Below are 24,915 nucleotides of genomic sequence, written 5' to 3'. Positions count from 1 at the left end.
ATGTACTCGACGAGGGGTACACACAATTTATCTATTTGTTATCGAAGTATTATAAATTTTATATAACATATATTAAATATAAATTATATATGTACATATAACATATATAACAAAGGCTATCGATTCTTTAGCCACAAGTTATCGGTTTGCTATCGGAAAGTAATTGATTTATTACCGAAAGGCTATCGATCATTTATCGATTTGTTATTGAAAAGTTATCGATTGGTTTCATTATGTTATCGAAAAGTTATCGGGTTATCGATAAAATGGCGATTGTTTTTCGGCGTGCTATCGATTTGTTATAGACAACAAATTGCCGGTATCGCCATATACCATATATGTATGTAGAAGCTATCGGAAATTTAACGATTAATTTTCGATAATTTATCGACTATTTATCTTAATCCTGTTGAAAATTTATCGAATTTTATGAAGTTATCGAAGTTACCGAGAAGGTTTTGATTTTTTATCGGTATGCTATTGATTTGTTAACGGCAATAACTTGCCGGCATGGCTTTTTCTGATAGAAGGCGATGAGATTCGAGTCCTATAAGTATAGGAGTTAAGTGCCCATTACTCATACTTAGCATAGATTTGACTTGACTTGGGAACTGTCTCTTTCAGTTCTGTTAAATGAACATTGCATGTTACTGATTACTCAAAACTTAGCAACACTTAAATTGACTTAGAAGTCTGATGAATTTTGATTTTCTATCTAAGTTCTAAGTGACGTTTACATTTTGAGATGCCATTTGTTTGTTTCCATTTCTTTTTGACATTTTGTCATACAAATTTACATTTATGTCAATAAGTGGAGTATAATCGTGGCTAAGTTGCCAAGTTTACGCCAAGTCAAGTCAAGTCAAGTCTATGCTAAGTATCAGTAATGGGCTGTTATTGCTTGTGACATATGGTACTAAATGTTGTATACTTTTCTGCGCACTTGATATTGTTGTAGACATTTTGGGCTATGAAATTTTAGCGTAACGAAATCTGCACCCGTATCCCAAAATTTGCTAACGCTGAAACTCCATCGCTAAAAATATCTAAAACAGTAGAAAAATATGCAATATTTAGTACCACATGGTCATAAGCAATAACCGCCTAAGTCCGATGTAGGAGTATTTGAGTTAGGCTGTTATTCCTTGTAATCATATGGTACTAAATGTTGCATACTTTTCTGCGCACTTGTTACTGTTTTAGATATTTTTAGCGATGGAATTTTAGCGTTAGCGAATGTTGGAATTCCGGGGTCGGAATTTTGGGGGTAGGTTTTTAATTGGTATGACGGGGCGTATGAGGAACATTCAATAACACTTTAGGAATGGTGCCCAAATGTAACTCTTCTGCTTTACAGAATTATACCACTTTCATACAAAAGGTTTATTAAATCAATAAATTTCTTAGCCCTCAAATATTATTTTGGTTCTTAGAAAAGATAATTGCTGGAAAACAGTATTTTTCTCTTTGAAGGAATTGAGCTCAATAAGAGCATTAATGACTAATTAGTTCATTAGTTCTCTGTATGAAATTGAAATAAGAGTTCTCTTTCGTGAACTACCATTTATTTACAGATCATCATAGTATAGTAGGGATAAAGATGACTCCGTCATTTCAAATTCAGAAGAATTCCCACATTCATATTAAATTGGCCGCACATTGCCAAGTTGTGGGGTTGCTCATGACAATTCCATCTTTGATACTGAATATCACTGAAACTCGATAAATGGTCATATGAGGCTTATCCTCCAGGCCAAGAGTAAAGAGGGCGCGGCACCTTCCATACAAATGAAACGTTCATTTTTCACATCAGCGAAAGTAATTAGTCTACTGCTATTATGGTGACCGAAAGTAATTAGGTAAAATAATGAAAATTCTTAAAGATTTCTTGAGGGTTAATTCCTAACACCTACAGTGAAATGTGTGTTAAAAGAAACCTGGGCGTGGCACCGCCCACACATGTTCATTTGCATTAACAAAAAATTTATTTAAATTTTTTTTTTTACCAGTCTAATGTATAAGAATGGCACATTTAAAGTGTTTGCACATTAAAAGCGATCGCCTGCACGTTTGTATGTGTATGCGTGTTATAGGGTGTAAGTGTACAACACTTCTCCTCCCCATTTTAGTAGTACTCACAAGTTTTAAGATCTTTTATTTACTGTTACGCTAACCAACGGCTAGAGTGTGCGGGATTGTTGGTCATTGGGATGCTGTGTATATTTCCACAGAAATGTTTACAAGTTAAAAATATACAAACTGACCCTCCCGTTTTCACATGTGAAATCAGACACAGATGCGGTTATAAAATATGTGAAATTACTTACAATTGAAATGTTGGTTTTACAATTCTATGATGTCTTCAAATTCTAGCATTAACAAGTTTCTGGTGAAGCTCTCATGTTTCGAGCGGCAATTCTCTTAATACTTGCGGAGTTGCGTGCAAAAGCCACGTGTACCCTAGATGCCCTTTTTGTCCATTATAGCTGAATTGAATGACCAGTCCCAATTTTACATCGCGTTTATTAAGGCCTAGGATATCAAAACTATCAGCATATACGTGCAATTGTATGCTCTTTTAATAGATTGCGGTTTAGGCACTCCTTTAGAATTTTCTTCTCAAGCACGAGGTTAAGAAAATCAATCGATTGAAAGTCGCCTTGTGTAACGCAGATGACCTCACCAACGATTGGCAAAGCCATATAGGCTTTGCAGGGAAGTCAAACCCAACTATATCAGCTTTGTGGATATTTTTATCTTGAGGCTTCTACAGGATTTGGCGTATCCTGCAATCTTGTCGGCAATAGTTTTACTAGGTCTGAAGCTGCACTGAAAAGGTCCCAACTGTTCATAGACTTTAGCAATTTGAACAATGGTTTAGGTGAAACCTTTTTAAACGGTTTTATTTAGCTTGACTTGACAGGCTGGTTGGTTGGCTGGCACGAATTTTGTAATTGAAATTTAAGTAAATTTCCGATAAGCTCCAAGCTTGAAACTTGGAATATAGGTCAGAACTCGATAACAATGCATTAAAAAATCGCCGCTAGGTGGCGCAAGGATCGAAATATTCACAAAAATCGTATTTGTGGTCCGATTTGGCTCATATTTGGGACACATAATACATACAAGAATAGAAAGTGACCTATAAAAAATCGCCGCTAGTGGCGCATGGATCGAGATATTCACAAAAATCGTATTTGTAGTCCGATTTGGCTCATATTTGGAAAACATAATACATACATGAATAGAAAGCGACATATGAAAAAAAAAAAATTGCCGCTAGGTGGCGCAGGGATCGAGATATTCACAAAAATGGTATTCGTGGTCCGATTTGGCTCATATTTGGAACACATAATACATGCAAGAATAGAAAGCGACCTATGAAAAATTCGCCGCTAGGTGGCGCAAAGATAGAGATATTCAAAAAAATCGTATTTGTGGTCCGATTTGGTCCATATTTGGAAAACATAATACATACAAGAATAAAAGGCGATCTATGATGTCCGATTAGGCTCATATTTGGAACAAATATTACATACAGTCCGGTAGAAGTGACATCAAAATATTTTGGAGTTGGAGGAGGGACAAGCATAGGTGGCGCAGAGTCGAGTAAAGTCTTTGGAAGGATTATGTATTGAGGACTTAGCTTGTAACAAATTGTTAGGAAAGAGTCCTTGTAATAATGAGACACTAAAAGAAACTAAATAGAATAAGAAATAAAAGGCAACTAAATAAAGACTAAAAACTTGAAAAAATAAAAATAATAATTAAAAAAAAAAAATTGTAAAGTTAAGCGGTTTTATTGAAAACATTAAGCTGTCTCATGCCGCCGTAAATGTCCGGGATAGTTTTTTCTTCTCGTATCGGCTGAGCACACTTAATTACCAATATACAGGCAAGCCCTCCAACGATATTTTGCATACAATTTAATGGATACCTTTTTCCACCCCTTGACCTCCGTTTTTGAACAGCTTGGCCCTCGGTAAAATTTTCTGGCGTAACTCATATCAACCAGCATCTAAAGCTTCTCACCCTCTCTATCTTCTACCTCAGTTTCTTTTTTCCTAAATAGTAGGCGTCTCTCTTCCCTCTCTGCATAACGATAACGCTCATTTATAGGATGACCCTGTTGACTGCGTTCATACTTTCCAATATGGCTTGACATTTCCCATCACACCAATTATTTTTCCGGGTTAGTATCAATGGCGTTATTGGAACAACATGAACCTGGTTCGCGGATCGCTGGAAGTTGGAAAATAAGTGTGTAGGGCAATCTTCCAAGCGAAAGATGCCGCTGGATGGGACACTACCCAGTACGACTACAGTTATGAAAGTTAATATCTACTCAGATAGCTTATCGGCTATTAAAGCCTAGTGTTCAATTATAGTACTAGGTTGTTCTGGAAGTGCCTGACCTCTTTCATCGGGGGTGCAGGCGATAACTGGAACTGTGTGTAGGGTGCTGCAGATAATTCGGTGTTGCTATGTCTACCTGTGGTTTGCATCTATTCAAATGGGCCTCGAGTCAGCTAAGCAAACGTAAGGCGGACGCACTTCTTGCAGGCTAGCGAGACAACCTTCTGAATAGAAGTGAACTGCAGGCGATCTGCTGAAATTATTGGGTTCACCAAGGCTCAGCTCTCAATGGTTATTGAAGTTTTAACGTGGCACTGCCCAGGAGCTTTTGAGGTGCGTCTTAATATATTGGAAAACGTTCTTTGCTGCAGCTGAATGGAGGATTTATCTCAGCCGAGATCTGTTTTATTGGCAACATATCGTTGCCAGCAAAAAATTGTAAAAGTAGCTAGAGTTTGAATCACAGCTATCTTAGCACAAGGAACCGCCAAGCTGCCTAAGTGAGGTTGCCCTATCGGGATAGTTTACACGGAACCTTACCTATTTCTCGAGCACCTGTTCTGATTGGAGTGCTTATAATTGCTGCAGAGTCGATTTTTTTGACTTTGTGTAGTGCGTTCGTCCAGAACACTGATGTTAAACCGATTACGACGTGACCAATTTAATTTCATGTTATTTGTGCAGCAGGAAACCAAGTACATTAGTGTGTCTTTTTATGCTGCAACTTGGTACTAAAGATGTCCACATTTCGCAGCGTCCAAGTCAATCAACCTTAACTCGTTAGAAGATGCCATATTGTGAAGATTGAATGCGTGGCTTTTGAAACAAAGTTCGCTTCCTTGCCCTACCTTGGCTTTATAGTCCCCAAGTACAATTTCGATACGACGGCAAGGCAAGTAGCATAGTCTTTTCTAGTTATTCATAGAGCTTTGATCCACCTTAGTCACATTATCAATTGGTGCATAGATGCTGATACAAGTTTTATGGAAAATCCTCGTGATCGGATCTCGGCGAATGTCTCTCTCTCACCACAAAACTAACATCGTGGCTATGTTTCGCACTATTCTCCTAATAGTCGTTGTGGTACATGCCGTAAGGTCCTAATATATTTAGTCCGCCCATCACGTTTTCTGTATGGCGGTGGGGCAGTTTTTGCAAAATCAAAGTCTTTAAAACGTTTCCTACATCGTCATTGAAAAAAAAGTTCTCTTACGAGGTTTTCTATTTTATTTTTTCATTGGATGTGCTTTTAACTGACGGATCTAAAGCCCAGCGCACAACCTTGCTACGAAATTAAGAATTACACGTTAATATAGATAGTCAATTGATCCAAGACAGTCGTCCGGATCACATTTCATAGTGAACAGACGCTGCAAGCTTCGGAGGGTCCTTAAGACAAGTAAGCAGGAATGGATTAAAGACGCCATGTAGCTAGGATTTTAAATTCGATCTGAATTAAATCAATGTAAACAAAATATTGGAAAATCGGGCTTTCTGTCAACCCAAGTTCCATAACTTACATGCATGCGCTTCCCTTGCTACGTAATAATGGTCACAAAGTGTATTGCAAGTCATGCTTAGTTAAAACTATAAGAGATGAGTGTCAACCAATTCACACCAACAAATTGACATTTACAAGTGCAAGCCCAAGCGCCAACAAAACAAGAAAACGTGGGCATGTTTCCCAGGCCCATCAAAGCTGTCATTACAAGTAAGTCAGTTACAACAAAAAAGGCGAAACTTGTACACGTTTTTCATTCCGGAAATATATCCTGATTCACAGCTTGTACGTTAAAAGCACTTGTACGAGTGTATGTATGTATGTAGTGATAACGATCAATGCAGATCGCTGATCACTTTCGCACAGGTCGTCATAAGACTAGATGATATTAACTGTTTTGCATGTTGGGAACTTCCGTAGTAACGTAGTGTGAATTTTCAATAAACCAATAGCGTTGTGGCAAAAGGGGGAGGGTAGGAGTAGAATATCTTTAATAAATGACATTTTGCGACTTAATTTTTTTTATACTTGCCACTTTTCCTTTGAGAGACTGTATTAACTTATTTTTTGTTTTCTGCATTCAGCTACTTTTTTTTTCATTTTCAAGGCGACAACATCCTTCCTTTTGATCCATTTTACGCTTGTCATAGGCTACGCAAAAATACTATTTTAAATAGTATACCTACATATGTATACTCGTATATGAATATTCTTGCTGTTGCTTTTTGTTATTGTTTGTTGCGTAGCAACTTTTAGAAGTAGCTCTTTTTTTATTGTTGTTGGCACGATACGCAATCGACCGGTGAGCGGATGTGCTGAAATAGGTTGATTGCATCGTATTTAAAACACTGCAGCGGGTAAGATGACGAGGCAGCAGGAAAGACAACAAAGTAAGACGAGCTTCTATGGTGTGTTAATATGTGTATTTGTATAACTTTGTACGGCAATAGAGAGCTTCGGCTATGCGTGTTTTTACTTAACACAACCAACACACACACACCTGCAATCATTCTTGTATCATCTGTTCTTCGATCTGCTGCGGGAAGCTGACCAATTCTGTCTACTTCAACCAGATCAGTCCACTACAGGTTCTTATTTTCTATTTTACGAGTTAGCAGATGGTAATCATAGATAAAAAAATAGTGGCTGGTCAAAGCGTTGGCCTAAAGGTGAATTCATCATCAAATGTGATCGTGCTACACTCACGCGAACGCGACAGCGAACAAATTTTGTAAGACCATGTAGGTAATAGAAGAGAAGCTCGACTAAAAATCTCTTCGGAGGTTATCGCGCCTTACATTTTATGTAAGTAAGTTTTGTATGGTGTAAGGCTATTTCATAATTTTTTAAAAAAATTTTTCTTTTATTAAATATCTTTTTTTAAACTTGTGTATACCCAGCTGTTTTCGTTGTATTACTTGTACTTGCAATATCGTGAAGTAGTCGCGATATTTAGTAGGAAGCTTGCGATGCTCGCAAAAGTGATCCTATTCGAACTATGGTTAACAAAAAAAATAATAATTTTAAGAAGTTTCTAAAGCTCGGTGATTTTCGTACTCTCTCTCTACCTCTTGCTACCAACTAAGCTAACAAGTACCTAAAAGATTTTTCCCAGAATGTGGACCAGGGGCCGATCCATTCGAAAAACTCGTAAAGTTTGATTGGCTTGATATTTGATGGAGGCTACAACTTCGATTAACCTATTTGATACTTTTTTTGCAAGGACGTTGATCAAAGACCGATCTGTAAAAAAATCAAATTCTGCTTATTTTGCATCTGCTATCGTTGGAATCGCTGAACTATCAAATAAATAACTCAAATATTCAGTATAGCCATGAAAAGCTCTCAGTGAAAACTCATCTGCCTTGCAGATGCCGTTGGGAGTCGGCATAAAACATGTAGGTCCCGTCCGGCCAATTTGTAGGGAAAATCAAGAGGAGCACGATGCAAATTGGAAGAGAAGCTCGGCCTTAGATCTCTTCGGAGGTTATCGCGCCTTACATTTTTTTTTTATTCAGTATAGCAATATTTCTTTTATTAAGACTACTTTGGGAATAGTCTTCCCAATTCCGATACTCGCGCTCTTCGCTAAAGCGTGTTACAATCAAACTGATTGATTACCGCTTGCACCGCGCTACTTTTATACTCTCAGGAAGCCTCGTTCACCTATTTCTCCTAAGGTCTAAACTTTTCACGAACATGCCTTCTGGAACAGTTGTATCTCATACTTAGTTATTTAGCTATATACATGTATATCTGTAGTTTATGTTTCTCTCCTAGCAAATGCGTGTGTGTATGTTTAAGTAACAGCTTCTGATCGTTTCTCTTTCTTCTTCGCTCTTATCTGCTGTCTACATACTTATGTGAATGTGAAATAATCTACTCGCTTCAAGCTGCTGGTTATGTGTGTGAAATATTCTTCGTTGTATGTGCGTAAATGGCTTACTGTATTTGTGTTGATTTACTAAGAGCATAGTGATGTTAGAAATGCTAATATTCGCCACAATACATATGGTTCGAAAGCAAAAAGATTTCTATTTAAGATGATTGAAATCAGCTGGTTACCTCTTTATCCTCAAAATAAAAAATTTCTTAAACGCCGGAAAATTATCTACAGGAGCGAACAAGAAAATAATAATGGTAATTTTTATAAAATTTCGCCAAGAAATTTTGTTTTTCGATATTTTAAGAAATCTTCAATGTATTCGGTAACTGAATGTTAGAAACTTGGTATTAAAGATGTCGAATGTTTTGAAAATCACAGAAATGTGCTATTTTTGCGACTTCAAGTGCCACAAAGTTAGGCTAGTAATCGGGTCCATTTTTTCGATATTTAAAAACATAGAAATTTAGCTAAGACACTTTTTCAATTATTTTGTCCAAAGTCCAAACTTCTCGGTATCGAAAATTTTGGAATTATATCACGAGTTCTTATTTGTGATGCTTACATCGGTAGAAAGTTGAAGTTTTAATATAATGGCCATACAAATTCGATATCGGAAATTTCTCTAACCACAGGAATGCGTTTATTTGAAGCTAGAAGGGCCACAGAGTACGACTCGGCCTGAATTTTTGATTTCTTAAAACTTTAAAATATTTTAGCAACCGGGTGTTAAGAATTTCATAAAAAACTAGTTCTTTTGAAGGTATCTCTATCAAGCCTGCTTCTCCATACCGTAAACTTCTAAAAACGAGCCCTTTATTGAGCAAATTGAGCTAGATACTTCAGCAGCTGAGAACCTCACACTTCTCGATATTGAAAATTTGAAAATAGAGAAATGTTCTATTCGGAATGCTTTTCGGTAATTTTACTTCACAAAATAACAAAAATCCATTTCATTAATGCCTTCATTTGAAATCGGTTCAGCCGAGGCTTGCTGAGCTTGCAGGAGCCGCTGCCAAAGCGAACTAAAATGGGCCAGTGAAATTTCGAAGTCTGAATTGGTCGGCATATGCGACTTACATGTGCCCTTTCATGAAGCTAAAGCAACAGGGGAGGAGGATATATTTCGTGATATATGCAAAATTTTGTTGGCTTTTGATGGCTTAGCCTGGTACTTATAGTGCCAAGTGCTGTTTTCATAATACCCAATTAACTTTGCCTTCAATCACAAGGTATTCAGCCTGCTGTAAAGTTTAGCATAAGGTGACATAAACTAGCATAACATAATATAACTTGGCATTAAGCAATATGAAATAACATGATATAAAATAACTTAAGATATATTAATTGAACATAGCATAAAATGACACAGCGCAGTTAAATATAATTTAACTTTAGATAACAAGCAAAAACATACCATTTATACTTTAGTACAACATAAAATAACATAAAGTAACATAACTAATCGTGAAATACACAGAATAACGGAACAAAATTTAAAAAATTGACATGAAATAATTTAGCAAACAAATCTGAAATAACATGACAGAATGAAATTTAATATAAAATAGTGTGGCGAATATTAGCATTTCTAACATCACAATGCTGTTAGTAAATAATCACAACAACAAAAAAAGCAAGGAACCGCTTATGTACATATACACATTAAACCAAGCAGCCAAACACTTATGTACAAGGCAACAAAGAATATTGCACACACATAACCAGCAGCTCGAAGCGAAGAGATTATTTCACATACACATATGTAGTTAGCAGATAAAAGCGAAGAAGAAAGAGAATCAATCACAGATCACGTTAACATCAGCTAACAACAGAAGCTCTTACTCTCACACACACACGCATGTAGTTAGAAGAAATACATAAACTATAGGTATATACATGTATATAGCTAAATAACCAAGCATGATGTACAACTGTTCCAGAAGGCATGTTCGTGAAAAGTCTAGACCTTAGGAGAAATCGATGAACGAGGCTAACTGAGAGTATAAAAGCAGCGCGGTGCAAGCGATATTCAATCAGTTTGATTTAAGCACACTATTGGTGAAGTATAATTGCAGTTGTGAAGTACCATTCCCAAAGTAGTCTAAATAAAAACAATTTTGCAATACTGAATATTGGAGTTATTTATTCGACAGTTCAGCGATTCGAACGCTAGCATAAGGTGCATAATTATCATGATCACCCCAAAATTCGTTACAATAGCACAAATGTATAAAATATCAACAACTCAGTCGATGTCTCGGCCTTTCTCTACTGAAAATACTTAGGCTGATGACAGGGTGGAAGCGTTGCTATAATATAAAGATAGAAAACTGTGAACATAATTTAGCACACAACTAATTGTTGTATCTCCTTCGATATACGCCGTAGACATCACTTGAAGGACTATAAATATACCGGAGAACTCTTCTGTCGTTTACGACAAGGGAAATACCTTCTTCCCCGACGTCATTGCTGATTCCGAGCAACCAATACTGACAGGTATGATGACAGATTTAATGAGCGTGATATTTGCATGCGAGAGAGGAATTTTGTTTTCATTTGGGAATTCAGTCTAATTTAGTACTTTTTGTCAAGAGTATTGCTAGACCAAGGTTATTAGTCATGTCATAGCTTTTTAAAATAATAATATTATTTAGATTCACCAATAGGCCTATAAGATTTTGGCTTAACTCTTAACTGATTGCTTTTAACTTTTTCTTTTTTGTTTAAATTTTGATTATGCTTGATTTCTATAATTAAAATCTAAATTATGTTCAACCGAATATTTTTCTATTCCCAAAAAATTTTATAATTTTTTTATACCCACCAAAATGACAGCATGTATTTCAGTTTCGTTTCAAAACATATTCGCATTCGCTTGATAATAAATGAAATTCATTGAGTATTTTCTCGTACAGATTTCTGTGCTTTCCCCCATTCAAAAGCACGCCAACCACATAAGATCTCCCTCTAGCCAAATACACAAAAGCAACAACTACTGAACAGTTAATAAAATTGTGTTATTACTTTTGATTGTTGTTGTTGTAATTTTTAAAGCAGTGGTTTGCTATTTTATTGCGCTCACATGGGTTTGGTTTTTGGTTTTGCGCATTGATCGAACCGGATGAGCAGCTGGTTGTTCGGTTACTCGGTTGTTTGCCTGACCGGCTAGCTAGTTGTCTTGTTAGTTGGTTGGTCAGTTGGTGGGATCAGGTAAGCTCAATGGATGGATGAATAACAATCAGCATGGGCAGCAATAACAACAAAAACAACGTTTACTACAACAACAAACAGCGCGATAACAACATCAGTATCCCGCATCCAGCATCCAGCTTCCAAACAAATAGCAGTCAGCGGTCAGTAGCTTATAGCAAAACCAGTTCCATTGAGAAAAAGCGCCACAACTATGAATTAATCTGTGGTAAAATAGAAAATTCACTTAGAACCCCTTCACTCCACCTTCACCCACCCTCATTTATGTGTGTTCGCATCGAAAAACTAACAAATCCACAAAGTAACAATGAGATGCAAAAGTACTATTAGTGCAAATGATTATTTGGGGCGGTTGTTGGCGGCGGTGGTGTTGGTGGGGTTGGACGGTGAACGACAGGTGGTCACAAATGTTCGTTTGTTTGCATGAAAATGTGTGTGTATGAATGTGAGTCGGGTGAGGAGGCACTGTGATAGCACGCATATACCAACACATATGGCAGCGCAAACGTAAAACACTCAAGGCGAATAACGAGCGCACAGCCTGAGTAAATTAGCTCGGAGAAAATCTAATAGCGAGCGGACAAGGGAGTCGTAATCAGCCGTCGACCAAAGCAGCCGTCGTTACTATAATTATTCGCTGTACCAACCTACTTTAATTGTAATCCACTTTAAACCATAACTTTAATTGTACTTATTTTTGAATACTCAACTTTGAATTGAATAATAAACGTTATTAATTGCATAACTTTACATTTGGGGGCTCAACCTGCCGAACCTTAATACAAATTGAATCAAACTTATGTAAGTTGCAGCCGAATTGAAGAACAATAGGCAAGCAGTGCAATAAAGTGAAGTTGGCAAAACAGTACTTCTACAGTTGCAGTTCAGTCGCAAAAAAAAAAAAAAAAAAAAAAGGGTCGTTGATCGGTCAAAAAAAATTCCGTTCAACGCATATGACTCGTGCTAGTCGCCAAAGCGCAGGCGATTCAAAAAACACCACCAAAGTCAAAAAGCAGACAAAGCAGGTAGAGGAAGTGAGACGGCGTTACAACACACGCTCAACAAAGCAGGCAACGAGGTGGAGAGAATACGCTCAGACAGCTTCCAAGAAAGTCATGGCCGAAGCAGAACAGCAGAAAGCAGTAACAGAAGCAGCGGCAATGGCAGAACAAAACAAAACAGTGGAATGTAAGAATAATGAATTGCTACAACAGCTGGTGCAATTGCTTACATTGAAAATCCAAGCAGACGAAACAAAGCAGGCCGAAACCAAAATTACGGCAGAAAGTTTTGGCAAAATTATACCCGAATTTGATGGAGGAAATATGCCAGTGAAACACTGGTTTACTAACTTTGAATTAAACGCAGCTGCATACGGTTTGAACAATGTACAGAAGTACGTGCAAGCAAGGGCGAAAATGACGAAAACTGCGAAACTTTTTCTTGAATCGGTAGCTGTTTACGAATATGGTGCAATGCGCACAATGTTGGAAGACGAATTTGACAAGTCAAAAATGTGTAGTGCTGATGTTCACGCAGAGCTACGAGAACGGAAAAAACAAAAGAATGAGAGTTTCCACGAATATGTGCTGCAGATGAAGAAATTGGCTACACGTAGTAATATAGACACGCAGTCGGTGATTCGTTATATAGTTGGTGGACTGCAATTAAAAGACGAATTTAAATACAACCTTTGGAGCTGTAAGTCATATAAGGAATTGCAAGATCAATACGAAGTTTACGAGAAAATAGTTTTGCGGGAAAAAAGCAACAAAGAGCATAAAGGGCAAGTACACGTAAACGAGAAGCGTTCGCACATTTCAAGCGAAAAGAAAACACATTGCTTTAACTGTGGTGCTACGGATCATATGCGGAAAAATTGCCAAGCAGAAACAAAGTGTTTTCGTTGCAATAAAAGTGGGCATATGTCGAAAGACTGTCCAACTGTAGCTGCTGCTGTAAACCTGGTTCATAATTCGAAACGCTGTAAAAACATAAAGATTAACAACGTCGAAGTAAGCGGGTTAGTAGACACGGGCGCAGATATAACTATTATGAAAAAAAGTACATTCGAAAAAGTTGGTGGAGGTGTGCTGCAAACATATATGCAACAGCTTCGCGGCCTCGGTACTAAATCTACAAAACCAATTGGGTGTTTCGTTGCTGAAGTAGGTGTTGACGACTTACTGACGCAGCAAAAATTCATTGTAGTATCTGACAAAGACGTTATGTATAATGCGCTACTGGGTTACGATTTTATTTCGAAGTTCAACTTGGCGGCGACGGCAGATGGATATAAGTTTTCTCCACTAAACGTGGGGGAAACTTATGAGGATCTTAATCAGATAAGTATTTATAATGTAACCGACACAAATTCTCATGTTGATGTTCCTCCGCAGTACGAAGCCGAAATTCGCTCCTTGATTGCCAACTACAAGCCAATCGATTATGTTGAGGAATGTCCAGTTGTATTGAAGATCATTCCGGATGGTAACGTTGTCCCGTTCAGGCACGCCCCAAGTCGCATACCATTCCACGAAGTTGAAGCAGTCAACAAGCAAATTGATGAGTGGCTTAAAGCTGGAATCATAAGACAGTCTACGTCCAACTTGGCCAGCCGCATGGTTATCGTGAAGAAAAAGGACGGTACGTGCCGCATTTGTGTGGATTTTCGAAAACTTAACTCGGCTGTACTAAAAGATTGTTTTCCGGTCCCTATAATTGAGGACGTACTCGAAAAGTTGCAGAAGTCGAAATTTTTTACGGTTTTGGATTTGGAAAATGGGTTTTTCCACGTCCCCATTGAAGAGAGTAGCAAAAAATACACCGCTTTCACAACAACAAGGGGGCTTTACGAATTTAATAGGGCTCCGTTTGGCTTCTGCAACTCTCCCGCCGTTTTTATACGTTTCGTTAACTACGTCTTCCAGAATCTAATAAATAATAACGTATTAGACTTATATATGGACGATATTATCATTCACGCAGAAACAGCTGATGATTGTCTTCGTAAGACAAAGCTGGTTTTTGCAACGGCAGCAGAACACGGTTTGAAAATCAAATGGCCAAAATGCCATTTTATGCAGGCATCTGTAAGTTTCCTGGGTCACTTGGTTAAAGATGGATGCGTGTGGCCAGGCAAAGAGAAAACGGATGCGGTTAACAAGTTTGCAATCCCAAAAAATGTTAAGGCCGTGCAGTCGTTTTTAGGCCTAACGGGATTTTTTCGAAAGTTCATTAAAGGATACTCACACATCGCCAGACCATTAACAAATCTACTACGTAAAGACTCTGTGTTTGCTATCGGTCCAGCTGAAGTCGAAGCTGTACAAACGCTGAAAAATTGTTTGACTAAAGAGCCAGTACTAAGGTTGTACAACAGAAATGCAAAGACTGAGGTACATACAGATGCGTCGAAGGATGGTTTCGGTGCAACACTATTGCAATGGTATAGCGGCCAGCTATACCCAGTGTACTTCTGGAGCAAAAAGTCGACGGGGGCAGAAGCGCGACAGCACAGTTATGTTTTGGAAGCGAAGGCGGTATACCTCGCGTTTAAAAAGTTTCGTCACTACCTGTTGGGTATTCATTTTAAGCTAGTGACTGATTGCGCGGCGTTCAAACAAACGTTAAGTAAAAAGGATGTACCCCGAGAAGTTGCCTCGTGGGTGGTTTATTTGCAAGACTTCGACTTTAGTGTAGAACACCGAGCAGGCGAAAGGTTAAAGCACGTTGATTGCCTCAGTCGATACCCACAGCAGGTTATGATAGTAGCGTCGGAGTTGGCGGCTCGTATTAAAAAAGCACAGCAAGAGGATACAATGACTAAAGCAATCGCAGATCTACTGGATAGCCGACCATACGGAGCTTTTAAAATAAAAGGTGGGCTGTTATATAAAAATATTGAGGGTAACGATCTTATGGTGGTTCCAAAGCAGATGGAAAAAGAAATTATTGTCGATGCTCATACTGTTGGTCACTTTGCGGTGCAAAAAACTATGCATGCTATACAACAAAATTATTGGATACCACACATGGAACAAAAAGTTACGCAGGTAATCAACAATTGTGTGAAATGTATCATTTATAATAAGAAGTTGGGTAAAAAAGAGGGTTATCTGCACGTAATTGATAAAGGTGACCAACCATTGCATACGTTGCATATTGACCATCTGGGACCAATGGACGCTACCTCAAAGCAGTATAAATATATCTTAGCAATCGTCGACGCGTTTACCAAATTTGTGTGGCTGTACCCCACAAAGAGCACAGGTTGCGAAGAAGCGGTTCAGAAGCTGGAGTCATGGTCTGCGGTTTTTGGAAACCCCGCACGCATAGTTACCGATAGAGGTGCCGCGTTCACGGCACATATGTTTTCCGAGCACGTAAAGGAGAGGGGTATTGATCACATCTGGAGCACTACCGGGGTCCCACGTGGAAACGGACAGATTGAAAGAGTGAATCGAACGGTTATGTCGATTATTGCAAAGCTCTCGGCAGAAGAACCTGCAAAATGGTTCAAGTTAGTTCCAAAAGTACAGCAAGCTATTAATTCACATACTCATGCGTCTACAAAGCGGCCGCCGTTTGAACTTATGTTTGGTGTCAAAATGAACCACACATGCAGTGATCAGATACAACTTTTACTCGAGCAGGAGCTATATGATGCATACGACGAAGGGCGGCACAATTTGCGGCAAGAGGCGAGGCACGAAATCGAGCGCGCTCAGAACCAATACAAAAAGCAGTTTGATAGCAAACGAAAGAAGGAATACGGGTACAAGATCGGCGATTTAGTAGCAATACGACGCACGCAGTTTGTAGCCGGACGAAAGCTGGCTAGCGAATATCTCGGCCCGTACGAAATCACACAAGTTAAACGAAATGGCCGGTTCAACGTTAGAAAGGCGGCAGATGTAGAGGGGCCATGTAATACGTCCACGAGTTGCGATAATATGAAACTTTGGAAGTATACAGTCAACAACGAAGAGCTTTTGTCATCTGAGGCAGATGACTAATCAGGGTGGCCGAATGTAAGTCGGGTGAGGAGGCACTGTGATAGCACGCATATACCAACACATATGGCAGCGCAAACGTAAAACACTCAAGGCGAATAACGAGCGCACAGCCTGAGTAAATTAGCTCAGAGAAAATCTAATAGCGAGCGGACAAGGGAGTCGTAATCAGCCGTCGACCAAAGCAGCCGTCGTTACTATAATTATTCGCTGTACCAACCTACTTTAATTGTAATCCACTTTAAACCATAACTTTAATTGTACTTATTTTTGAATACTCAACTTTGAATTGAATAATAAACGTTATTAATTGCATAACTTTACATGAATGAGTATGTGATTTCATTCAGGTTGTTAATAGTTAAGTCCATATACATATGTATGTATGTATGTATGTGTACCTATTTTTATATCTACTTGCACAAGCCTGTGTTTTATGAATGAATTGATCGAGAGATGAAGTGACGTTTCATTTTTCTTAAATCAAAGAAAAAATTTTAAGAAATTAGTGCGAAAAAATAAAACAAAATATACGTGCTATAATAACACTGGTGGCCATATAGCACCTTTTGTCTGTTGCATGGAGTTTTTTCTTTTGTTTCTCATTAATTTGCGGTCGAATTTCCTGTAGCTGCTGGAGTTTTTTGAAAAACTAGTTTCAAACTAACAAAAAAACACTTCTCAGTTGACATATTACCATAGTAGGTGTAGTTACTGCTCTAATCAATTGCGTTATTTATTATGAGTTCATCAAGTAGAAGATGTGTAAACAATCCAAACAGTTTTTGTTTTATTTGTAGTGCGTATATGTTCAAGGAATTTCGTTTGAATCCGTCAGACCTAGTGAAATGAGCTTATATGGACTTATTGGGTTCCCATATAAAACTAATAACAAAAGCTGAATTCCAAGTTTCGTATGTAAAACTTGGGTCGAGTCAATACGCTTATGGACAAATACCTGCTTTCGAGTATCAAACTCATGTGATATGGCGTAAACCGTCGGACCATCACAGTGCCTTTTATTTTTAGTAAACTTAACTGGAGTAAACCGCAAAAATCACTCTAAATGGATTTATCCCAACTTAATAATTGCTGGCGGCCGCCGTGGTGCGATGGTAGCGTGCTCCGCCATCCACACCGAAGATCCTGGGTTCACGTCCCGGCAAATTGTATAAACAAGTTTTTTCAATTAGAAGAAAATTTTTCTAAGCGGAGTCGCCCCTCGGCAGTGTTTGGCAAGCACTCCGAGTATATTTCTGCCATAAAAAGCTCTCAGTCTGCCTTGCAGATGCCGTTCGGAGTCGGCATAAAACAAGTAGGTCCTGTCCCGCCAATTTGTAGGAAACATTAAAAGGAGCACGACGCCAATTGGAAGAGAAGCTCGGCCTAAAATCTCTTCGGAGGTTATCATGCCTTACATTTACTAATTGCAGGCTTCAATATTTGAAACAAGGGTAAAAAGTACTTTAGAGTCATTCATAAAATCCCATGAGCATGAACAGAACCTGTGGCCACTACATAACATGTATATGTAATATGTACATTAGGCTGGAGCGTCAACATATGAAAAAAAAATTTTTGTTCAAGTTTCAGAGTTCTAATAGGGGGGATAGGTGCCTTATAATAACAAAAAAATACCCTCTTTTTTATTGAAATCGGTCAATGTCTTCTGCCTCCGCAGTGCCTTCAAAGTATAATGCTATTAGCTCTGTGAATTTTGAGTTTTCGATCAAGTTTTTCCGTAGTTTAAATCTTTCTCTTCGTACCTTGTGTCTATCAATTACCTCGGCATCAGGTCCAATGTCGAACAGAACAGATGAAGCTATTGCCGCTGCTGCTCTGTCTGATACTCCATATCGATCACATGTCTTCGATAACGTAGGAAAATGGACGGGCACAGACTTTTTAATTTTCTTCACAGGAGCGCTTGTACCAATTGTGTATTCTGAAATTTCTGAATCCGATGATGCTGCGGAAGAAATGCTCAGGTCTAAATCCGCTAACGTTGAACTATTTTGGGATGTGCTTGGGCGATTTTCTATTTGCTGTTTCCTTTTCAAAGTTCTTTGCAACTGAGGCAGAGACGTCAACTCCACTGATTTTCATCAATCACAACGTTCCTTGATCTATCAGAAAAGTTTGCTTTTGTTGAGGAACCTTTTTATTTTTAGGACAAATGCACCGACTTAATTCTTTGCACCTGCTAAATCAAAACGTTTCGCACTACTTTACCGAAAACTTTTTAACTTTTCTGGGGAAAGCCTTTTGATAGACTTAAGTAGGTTTTTATATTTTAAATGAAATGCCTTTAACAGTTGAATGACCCTCGTTCGTGTTACTGTCGGAATAGATGTAGTTCGCCAAATACTTTCTATTCTGGACGTCACGATATCTGCTATCTCCGAAAAAGTGGGTTCTTTTGCTGTTTTTAATTGCAATTTCAGTTGATGTCTCGTCCATTTATATAACTTTATCACATCTTCGTATGTAGGTAAAACATTATCTTTTATCATTCAAGGTTCGAATCGAGCTCAAGGCCAGAACAATAATTTTTTTTTTTCAAATGATAATTATTGTTATTTTTTAATTTTTCTAAATTTGAAAAATTGAATTTTGTTTTTGGAATAGTAAGTAGAAAATTTTTCAGACAACCTGCCATAGCTGCGCAGATAGATCCATTTCGAAGGGTGCTAAGCCTTCATCATCAGTACGCTTGATGAAGGCTTAGCACCCTTCGAAATGGATCTATCTGCGCAGCTATGGCAGGTTGTCTGAAAAATTTTCTACTTACTATTCCAAAAACAAAATTCAATTTTTCAAATTTAGAAAAATTAAAAAATAACAATAATTATCATTTGAAAAAAATTATTGTTCTGGCCTTGAGCTCGATTCGAACCTTGAATGATTTATCAATAGGCCGATAAAAACAAAAACAATCATTATCTTTTATTTCACAAGTATCCCCAAAAATAGGACATTTCACACTTCGAGTTCTTTGCATACTGACCGATTGAAATCAATAAAAACAGCACTGAAAACAACGCGTGCGTGACAAGTTCCGGAAAATATATTTTCGAATACTTCCGAACTAAGCTTATAAAAACAAGACTGATTTCTACGTTTATAATAGATCGAAAAAATTAAGGCACAGGACGGCGCTTAATTATAAGCCTACGAGAATTCGACGCGCACCAACATTAAACAAACTTTTTTTAAAAATGACTCTATTTGCACTGCTTCAAAGAATTTCACTATTGTTTATCTCGGCTACTATTTTTTAGCATTAATACTATGCAACAAGTGTTTTAGGAAACATCATACCCTTTTAACGAATGCAAAAATAAAATTTCTTGGGTAAAAATAGAAAATTTTTGATTGAGGACTTTCAATATAGCAGGGCTTATAAAGTCAAGGGCACATCATAATGTTGTACTAGTACGCTTAGAATTTTCGTAATTAAATTTACTACAACATTGAAGGGCTAACTTTTTTTCGTCCATAGACTTTTTCTGATTTTAAAGTGGTTAAATCTAAAATTAAAAAAAAAAAATTCGTTATTTTTTCAAAGTTTTTTTAACGTTTTTTGGCATAGTGGCCAAACTACTGAAGATAATTATAGAGTTAAAGGCAAAAAATGTTTATGGGAATTAGTATAATGTATAATTCAGCAGTTTAAATCGAAAAAATAAAAAATGCAAATTTTTTAGGTACCTATATGAAGTAGTGTTTTGCAAAATTGCGAACTTTCATATTTTCACCGCTGCGGAGGCAGTTACTCTAATCCGAATTGAACAAAATTTTGCCAGACGTAATTTAAGCCCAAAAGGCACCAGATTTTCACTATTAGATTGCAGTCTGATGAAAAAAAAAATTTCGCTCCACCCTAATGTACATATGTATGTATATGAATATAAGCAGCTTCTGGCAACAGGTTGTGAAAGGTGGCGCTATGGGGCTAACATTATAGTAATTCTTTCGGGCAGGCTGTGCGTAAAAAATTGAACGTTGTTTTTAAACGGCGCTGAATACCAGCTAAATGTTTATGAAGTGAATTTATTTTACGATATTCTAAATTTAATTTTAGGGCCATTTGAGAAAACTCAGTTTGACCTTATGATGATTTCGTGGAAAAGGCCATGACTCTATTGTAAAATTATCACCGCACCACTTTCTAATACGTTTTTTTCACTGAAATGAACTGAGAATGTTCGAAAAGAAGCTCCAAACGCCAAGGCGAAAATTTAGTTGAAAAGGTTTTTCAGTGACTACCCCCCGGAGCCCAACAGAGCAAATAGCAATAATTTTGTTTTTCTCCTCCTACATTACAAATATTATTTAGTTTGGAGTTTTTATTCTGCTATTTGCTCCGCTCTAAAACACGACGTAGCTCGTAGCAGAGCATAAGAGATGCTATCACTTGTTTATGCTACGGCTCTGCTCTATGCTCTGTTCATGCTCAGAGTCGGAGCAGTAGCAAATCATATCTTTTGCTGCTACTGCTACTCTGAAGTAGCAAATCTAAGCACTGGTACTATTTATGCATTCGAGTTTAAAATATTCCATAGTTATTAAAATTTTCGACTTAACAAATATATAGCCGAAATAATGATACGTAACTGTAAGTTCATCAGTAAATATTACAATAGGGATGCGAAAAAAACTGGTAAAAATATGAGTGGTCTTTATGACACTTTCAGGAAAGCGGAATGGTTATAATTTCAATATCCTTCATACTGTTATCATTCGAAATTTGGTGTTTGGACCATTTTTATTCCATAACTTCAGTTAATCTTGTCGCTCTTTGAAGTAGTCATCGTAAAGGCCGTTTACCTGGGTGGCATCCTATATAGCTTTGTAATTTTTACAGTTTTTTAGAAACTTATCTTTAATAAAAATTGTATTAAACTGCTTTTTGAACCAATTTCACACAGAGAGCTAATGAAATCATTAAACTAGCGCTTATTGAACTCAATCTCTCATGCGTTATAAAAATTCTTAATTATTGAATGATGAGTCTTTATTGAATGCCTAATCAAGTCATGAATCGAGTAAGATTTTCCTAGTTCTCGGATGTTAATGTCAATGTAACAAATCTGCAGCGAATCCCACTAATTCCGAACTGGCGCAGAACTGTTCGATCAAGAGAGGGTCCTAGTTTTTATTACGTCCCCTAGCAGTGCTTTCAACTAACACCTTTAGAATGGCGTTGCCTTCTTTGACTTCAACGCTGTTGGTACAAGTGTGGCTACCAACTGTCCCGCTCTGCTTCCGATGAACACCTGCTTTGAGGTAGTCATAAAACCTGTAGTGCGAAAATGTCGCTTTGGCTGACTGTGGGGTAATGACAAGAAAAAAATATTAATTTTCAATATTTTTTGAAAAACAGTAGAAATGGACTTCTGGCCGTAGAGGCTTTCCTAATGGATACCTCATGGGCGCATCCAGCGGATTGCAAAGATAGGCGGAGGGGTTTCAAATTGTATACTTTCCCCAAATATGTTTATTAAAAGCGAATCTCAAAGGCAAGTAATTCAAAAATATCGATATTAAAGTTTTTTTTATTGAATTTGCTTGTAAATATTGATTTGTGTCTCTCATTCGAATCGTGTTGGCTGGTTCATCACCTTTCCACTAACTTCAACACCAATTTGCTCACTGCCATCAAAGTGTATGAGTTGCAAAACGGATCGGCGGACATGAAAGACAAGTTAAGGTAAAGGCGGCTTATTTGTTTGCTGAAAGAACAAAAAAAAAATGAAAGCAACAACAAGAAAACGAGCAAGAAAAACAAAAATGAAACTATAAAACACAAAATTATTTGTTTGTATATTTGTGTATGGCATAATTGTTTGTTATTTTATTTACCTGCATGTATGTACATATGTATGTATGTATGTACTATCTACATACAATTGTGGGCACATTTGTGGCATTACAATATTTAATTTGTATTAACAGTAAAGGTGAAATCTGTTAAAAGCATAAAATACGCGCAATAATACGCTGTATGGAGAAATGTTTTTGAAATATAAGGAGAGGCTGAGATAAAGAAAACGCATAAATTTGCATTAAAGGGAGCGCAACAGTTGTCAATTTTTTTTAATAGAAATTTATTTTTATTAATAATTTGAGATATATTTTCGCTTTGAAAAACTTTTTTGAACTTTTTATTTCTGACATTTAATAAATATTATATTCCAAACGGAAAAAAAATGTACCGACAGAAATAAAAAGTCCAAAAATAACTGAAATAAAAAACTAAAAATTAATGTTTTGTTTCGAGTAATATAAAAACCTAGAAAGTAAACTCTTCGAGCAATATAAAAAACTGAAAAAATTAAAAATAATTTTTCGAGCAATATAAAATAATAAAAAAAAAAGTAAGGACGGGACTGTCTTCGGCTGTGCCGAAGACTTCATACCTTTCATGAATGGGGCTGAACAATAATCTTATCCCGTTCGTAATCTCCAAATAATCGGATGTATAAGATAAGAAATATATAGTGAACAGATGTACATACCTAAACGATTTTTAAGATAAATATAAAATAAAAAATTGCAAAAAACCCCCTTATCTGAACGATCGGTTGTATGGGATATATACTATATATAGCTCCGATCAAAGTGATTTTTTCAGAAAATCTTCTATGATATATTAAAATATATATCACCGAGCTTCACGTTTATACTTTCTAAACTAAGGGAGAAATGGCCAAAAATCTTTTTATCTGAACGATCGGTTGTATGGGATATAACTATATATATGTAGCTCCGATGAAAGTGATTTTTTCAGGATATCTTCTATGATATATTATAATATAATCACCAAGTTTCACGTTTACACTTTCTAAATTGCGGCCGGAATGACCAAAATCGTCTTATCTGAACGATCGGTTGTATGGGAGATATATGTTATAGTGGTCCGATCCTACCGGATCCGACAAATGTCTAATATAATACAAAAATACATCATTGTGCAAATTTTATTGAGATATCTCAAATTTTGAGGGACTAGGTTGCGTTCAAAGAGACGGACGGACGGACAGACGGACATGGCTATATCAACTCACTTCGTCACCCTGATCAATTCGGTATACTTAATGGTGAGACTATCTTATATATTTCTCAGCGTTACAAACATCGGACCGAAGTTAATATACCATTTCATGTTCATGAAAGGTATAATAACTGTTATATTACGAGAGAAATAAAAATCTCAAAAAGTAACTGTTATTTGTCAGTCGAAATAAAAAAAACTCTCAAAATAAATGTAATTTTTCCAGCGAAATTAAAACCTCTAAACATAACTGTTATATTTCGAGCGAAATAAAGAACTTGCAAAATTAGCGATGGTTCAAAAAACAAACTACTTTCTGAGCGAATCTGAAAACTGTGAAAATATATGATATTTTCGAGAACAATAATAATAAATAAATTATACGCCGCGATAACCTCCGAAGAGATTTTAGGCTGAGCTTCTCTTCCAATTTGCATCGTGATCTTTTTAGTTTTTCCTACAAATTGGTGCGACGGTAATCTGCAAGGCAAATAGCTTTTTTTCAGAAATACACTCGAATTATTTGCTGAATCACTGCCGAGCGGCGACCCCGCTTAGAAAAACTTGTTTTTTAATTAAAAAACCTCTTTCTAAATTTTTGATGTTGCTTTACCCGGAGCTCGAACCCAGGCTTGGGGCGGACCACGCTATCACCACACCACGGCGGCCCCCGAGAAAAATAAAAAACTCCAAAGATAATTATTATTTTCCCAGCGAGATGAAAAACTCTAAAAATTATTTTCTTTCCGAGAGAAATAAAAATAAAAAAAAAACTTTATTTGTCGAGAGAAATAAAAAAGCTAATCAAAAACTTTTATGTTTCGAGCAAAATAAACAACTCATAAAGTAACTGTTATCCGTCGAAATAAAATCTCAAAAAATAACTGCGAAACAATGTACGCATCGGTATACTTCATGTGTAGGGATTAGAGATATACGCCGCCGATAAACGCCGCCGCCGCCGCTGCCGCCGCCGATTTAGGTCGTTTTTCGGACGCCGCCGCGCCAATTTTTTTGACATTCGGCGGCGGCGCCCGGCGCGTTACTATATTTTCTGCTCGTTTAAGACTGTTTAGGCCATTTATTGTTCATGTCGAAAATTGGTCGCATATGGTCGAAAGTGGCATCAACGAATGCGCATCACTGCCAGTTATAAGAAACTAATTGCGAAATTTAACTCTTTCTAACTGTTCAAAAGTTATTTAAAAAAACAGGCGCTTTCGATGTCAGCTTAACACGGACTTTTCATTACTCAATTCACCAAGTTATTAAAACAAAACACTAAAAGAAAAGTTATATAATAACTTCATATGCTCACTTTGCATATTTAAAAAAAAAATTAATAATGAACAATGAATTCAAATAAAATGACCCAAGGCGAACATGT

The 24,915-nt window shown here is 37.1% G+C and overlaps 1 protein-coding gene across 1 annotated transcript in view; it reads left to right on the top strand.

The window, feature by feature from the left end:
* The window catches only part of pnt (pointed), a 531,360-nt gene that overhangs the window by 277,790 nt on the left and 228,655 nt on the right, over positions 1–24,915 (top strand). The gene's annotated exons all lie outside the window — the stretch shown is intronic.

This window comes from Eurosta solidaginis, chromosome 1 (genome assembly GCF_040869045.1).
Source record: "Eurosta solidaginis isolate ZX-2024a chromosome 1, ASM4086904v1, whole genome shotgun sequence".
NCBI classification, from domain to species: Eukaryota; Metazoa; Arthropoda; class Insecta; order Diptera; family Tephritidae; genus Eurosta; species Eurosta solidaginis.
The sequence above is the reverse complement of the archived record's forward strand: the minus strand, read 5'-3'. Positions and strand labels throughout refer to the sequence as shown.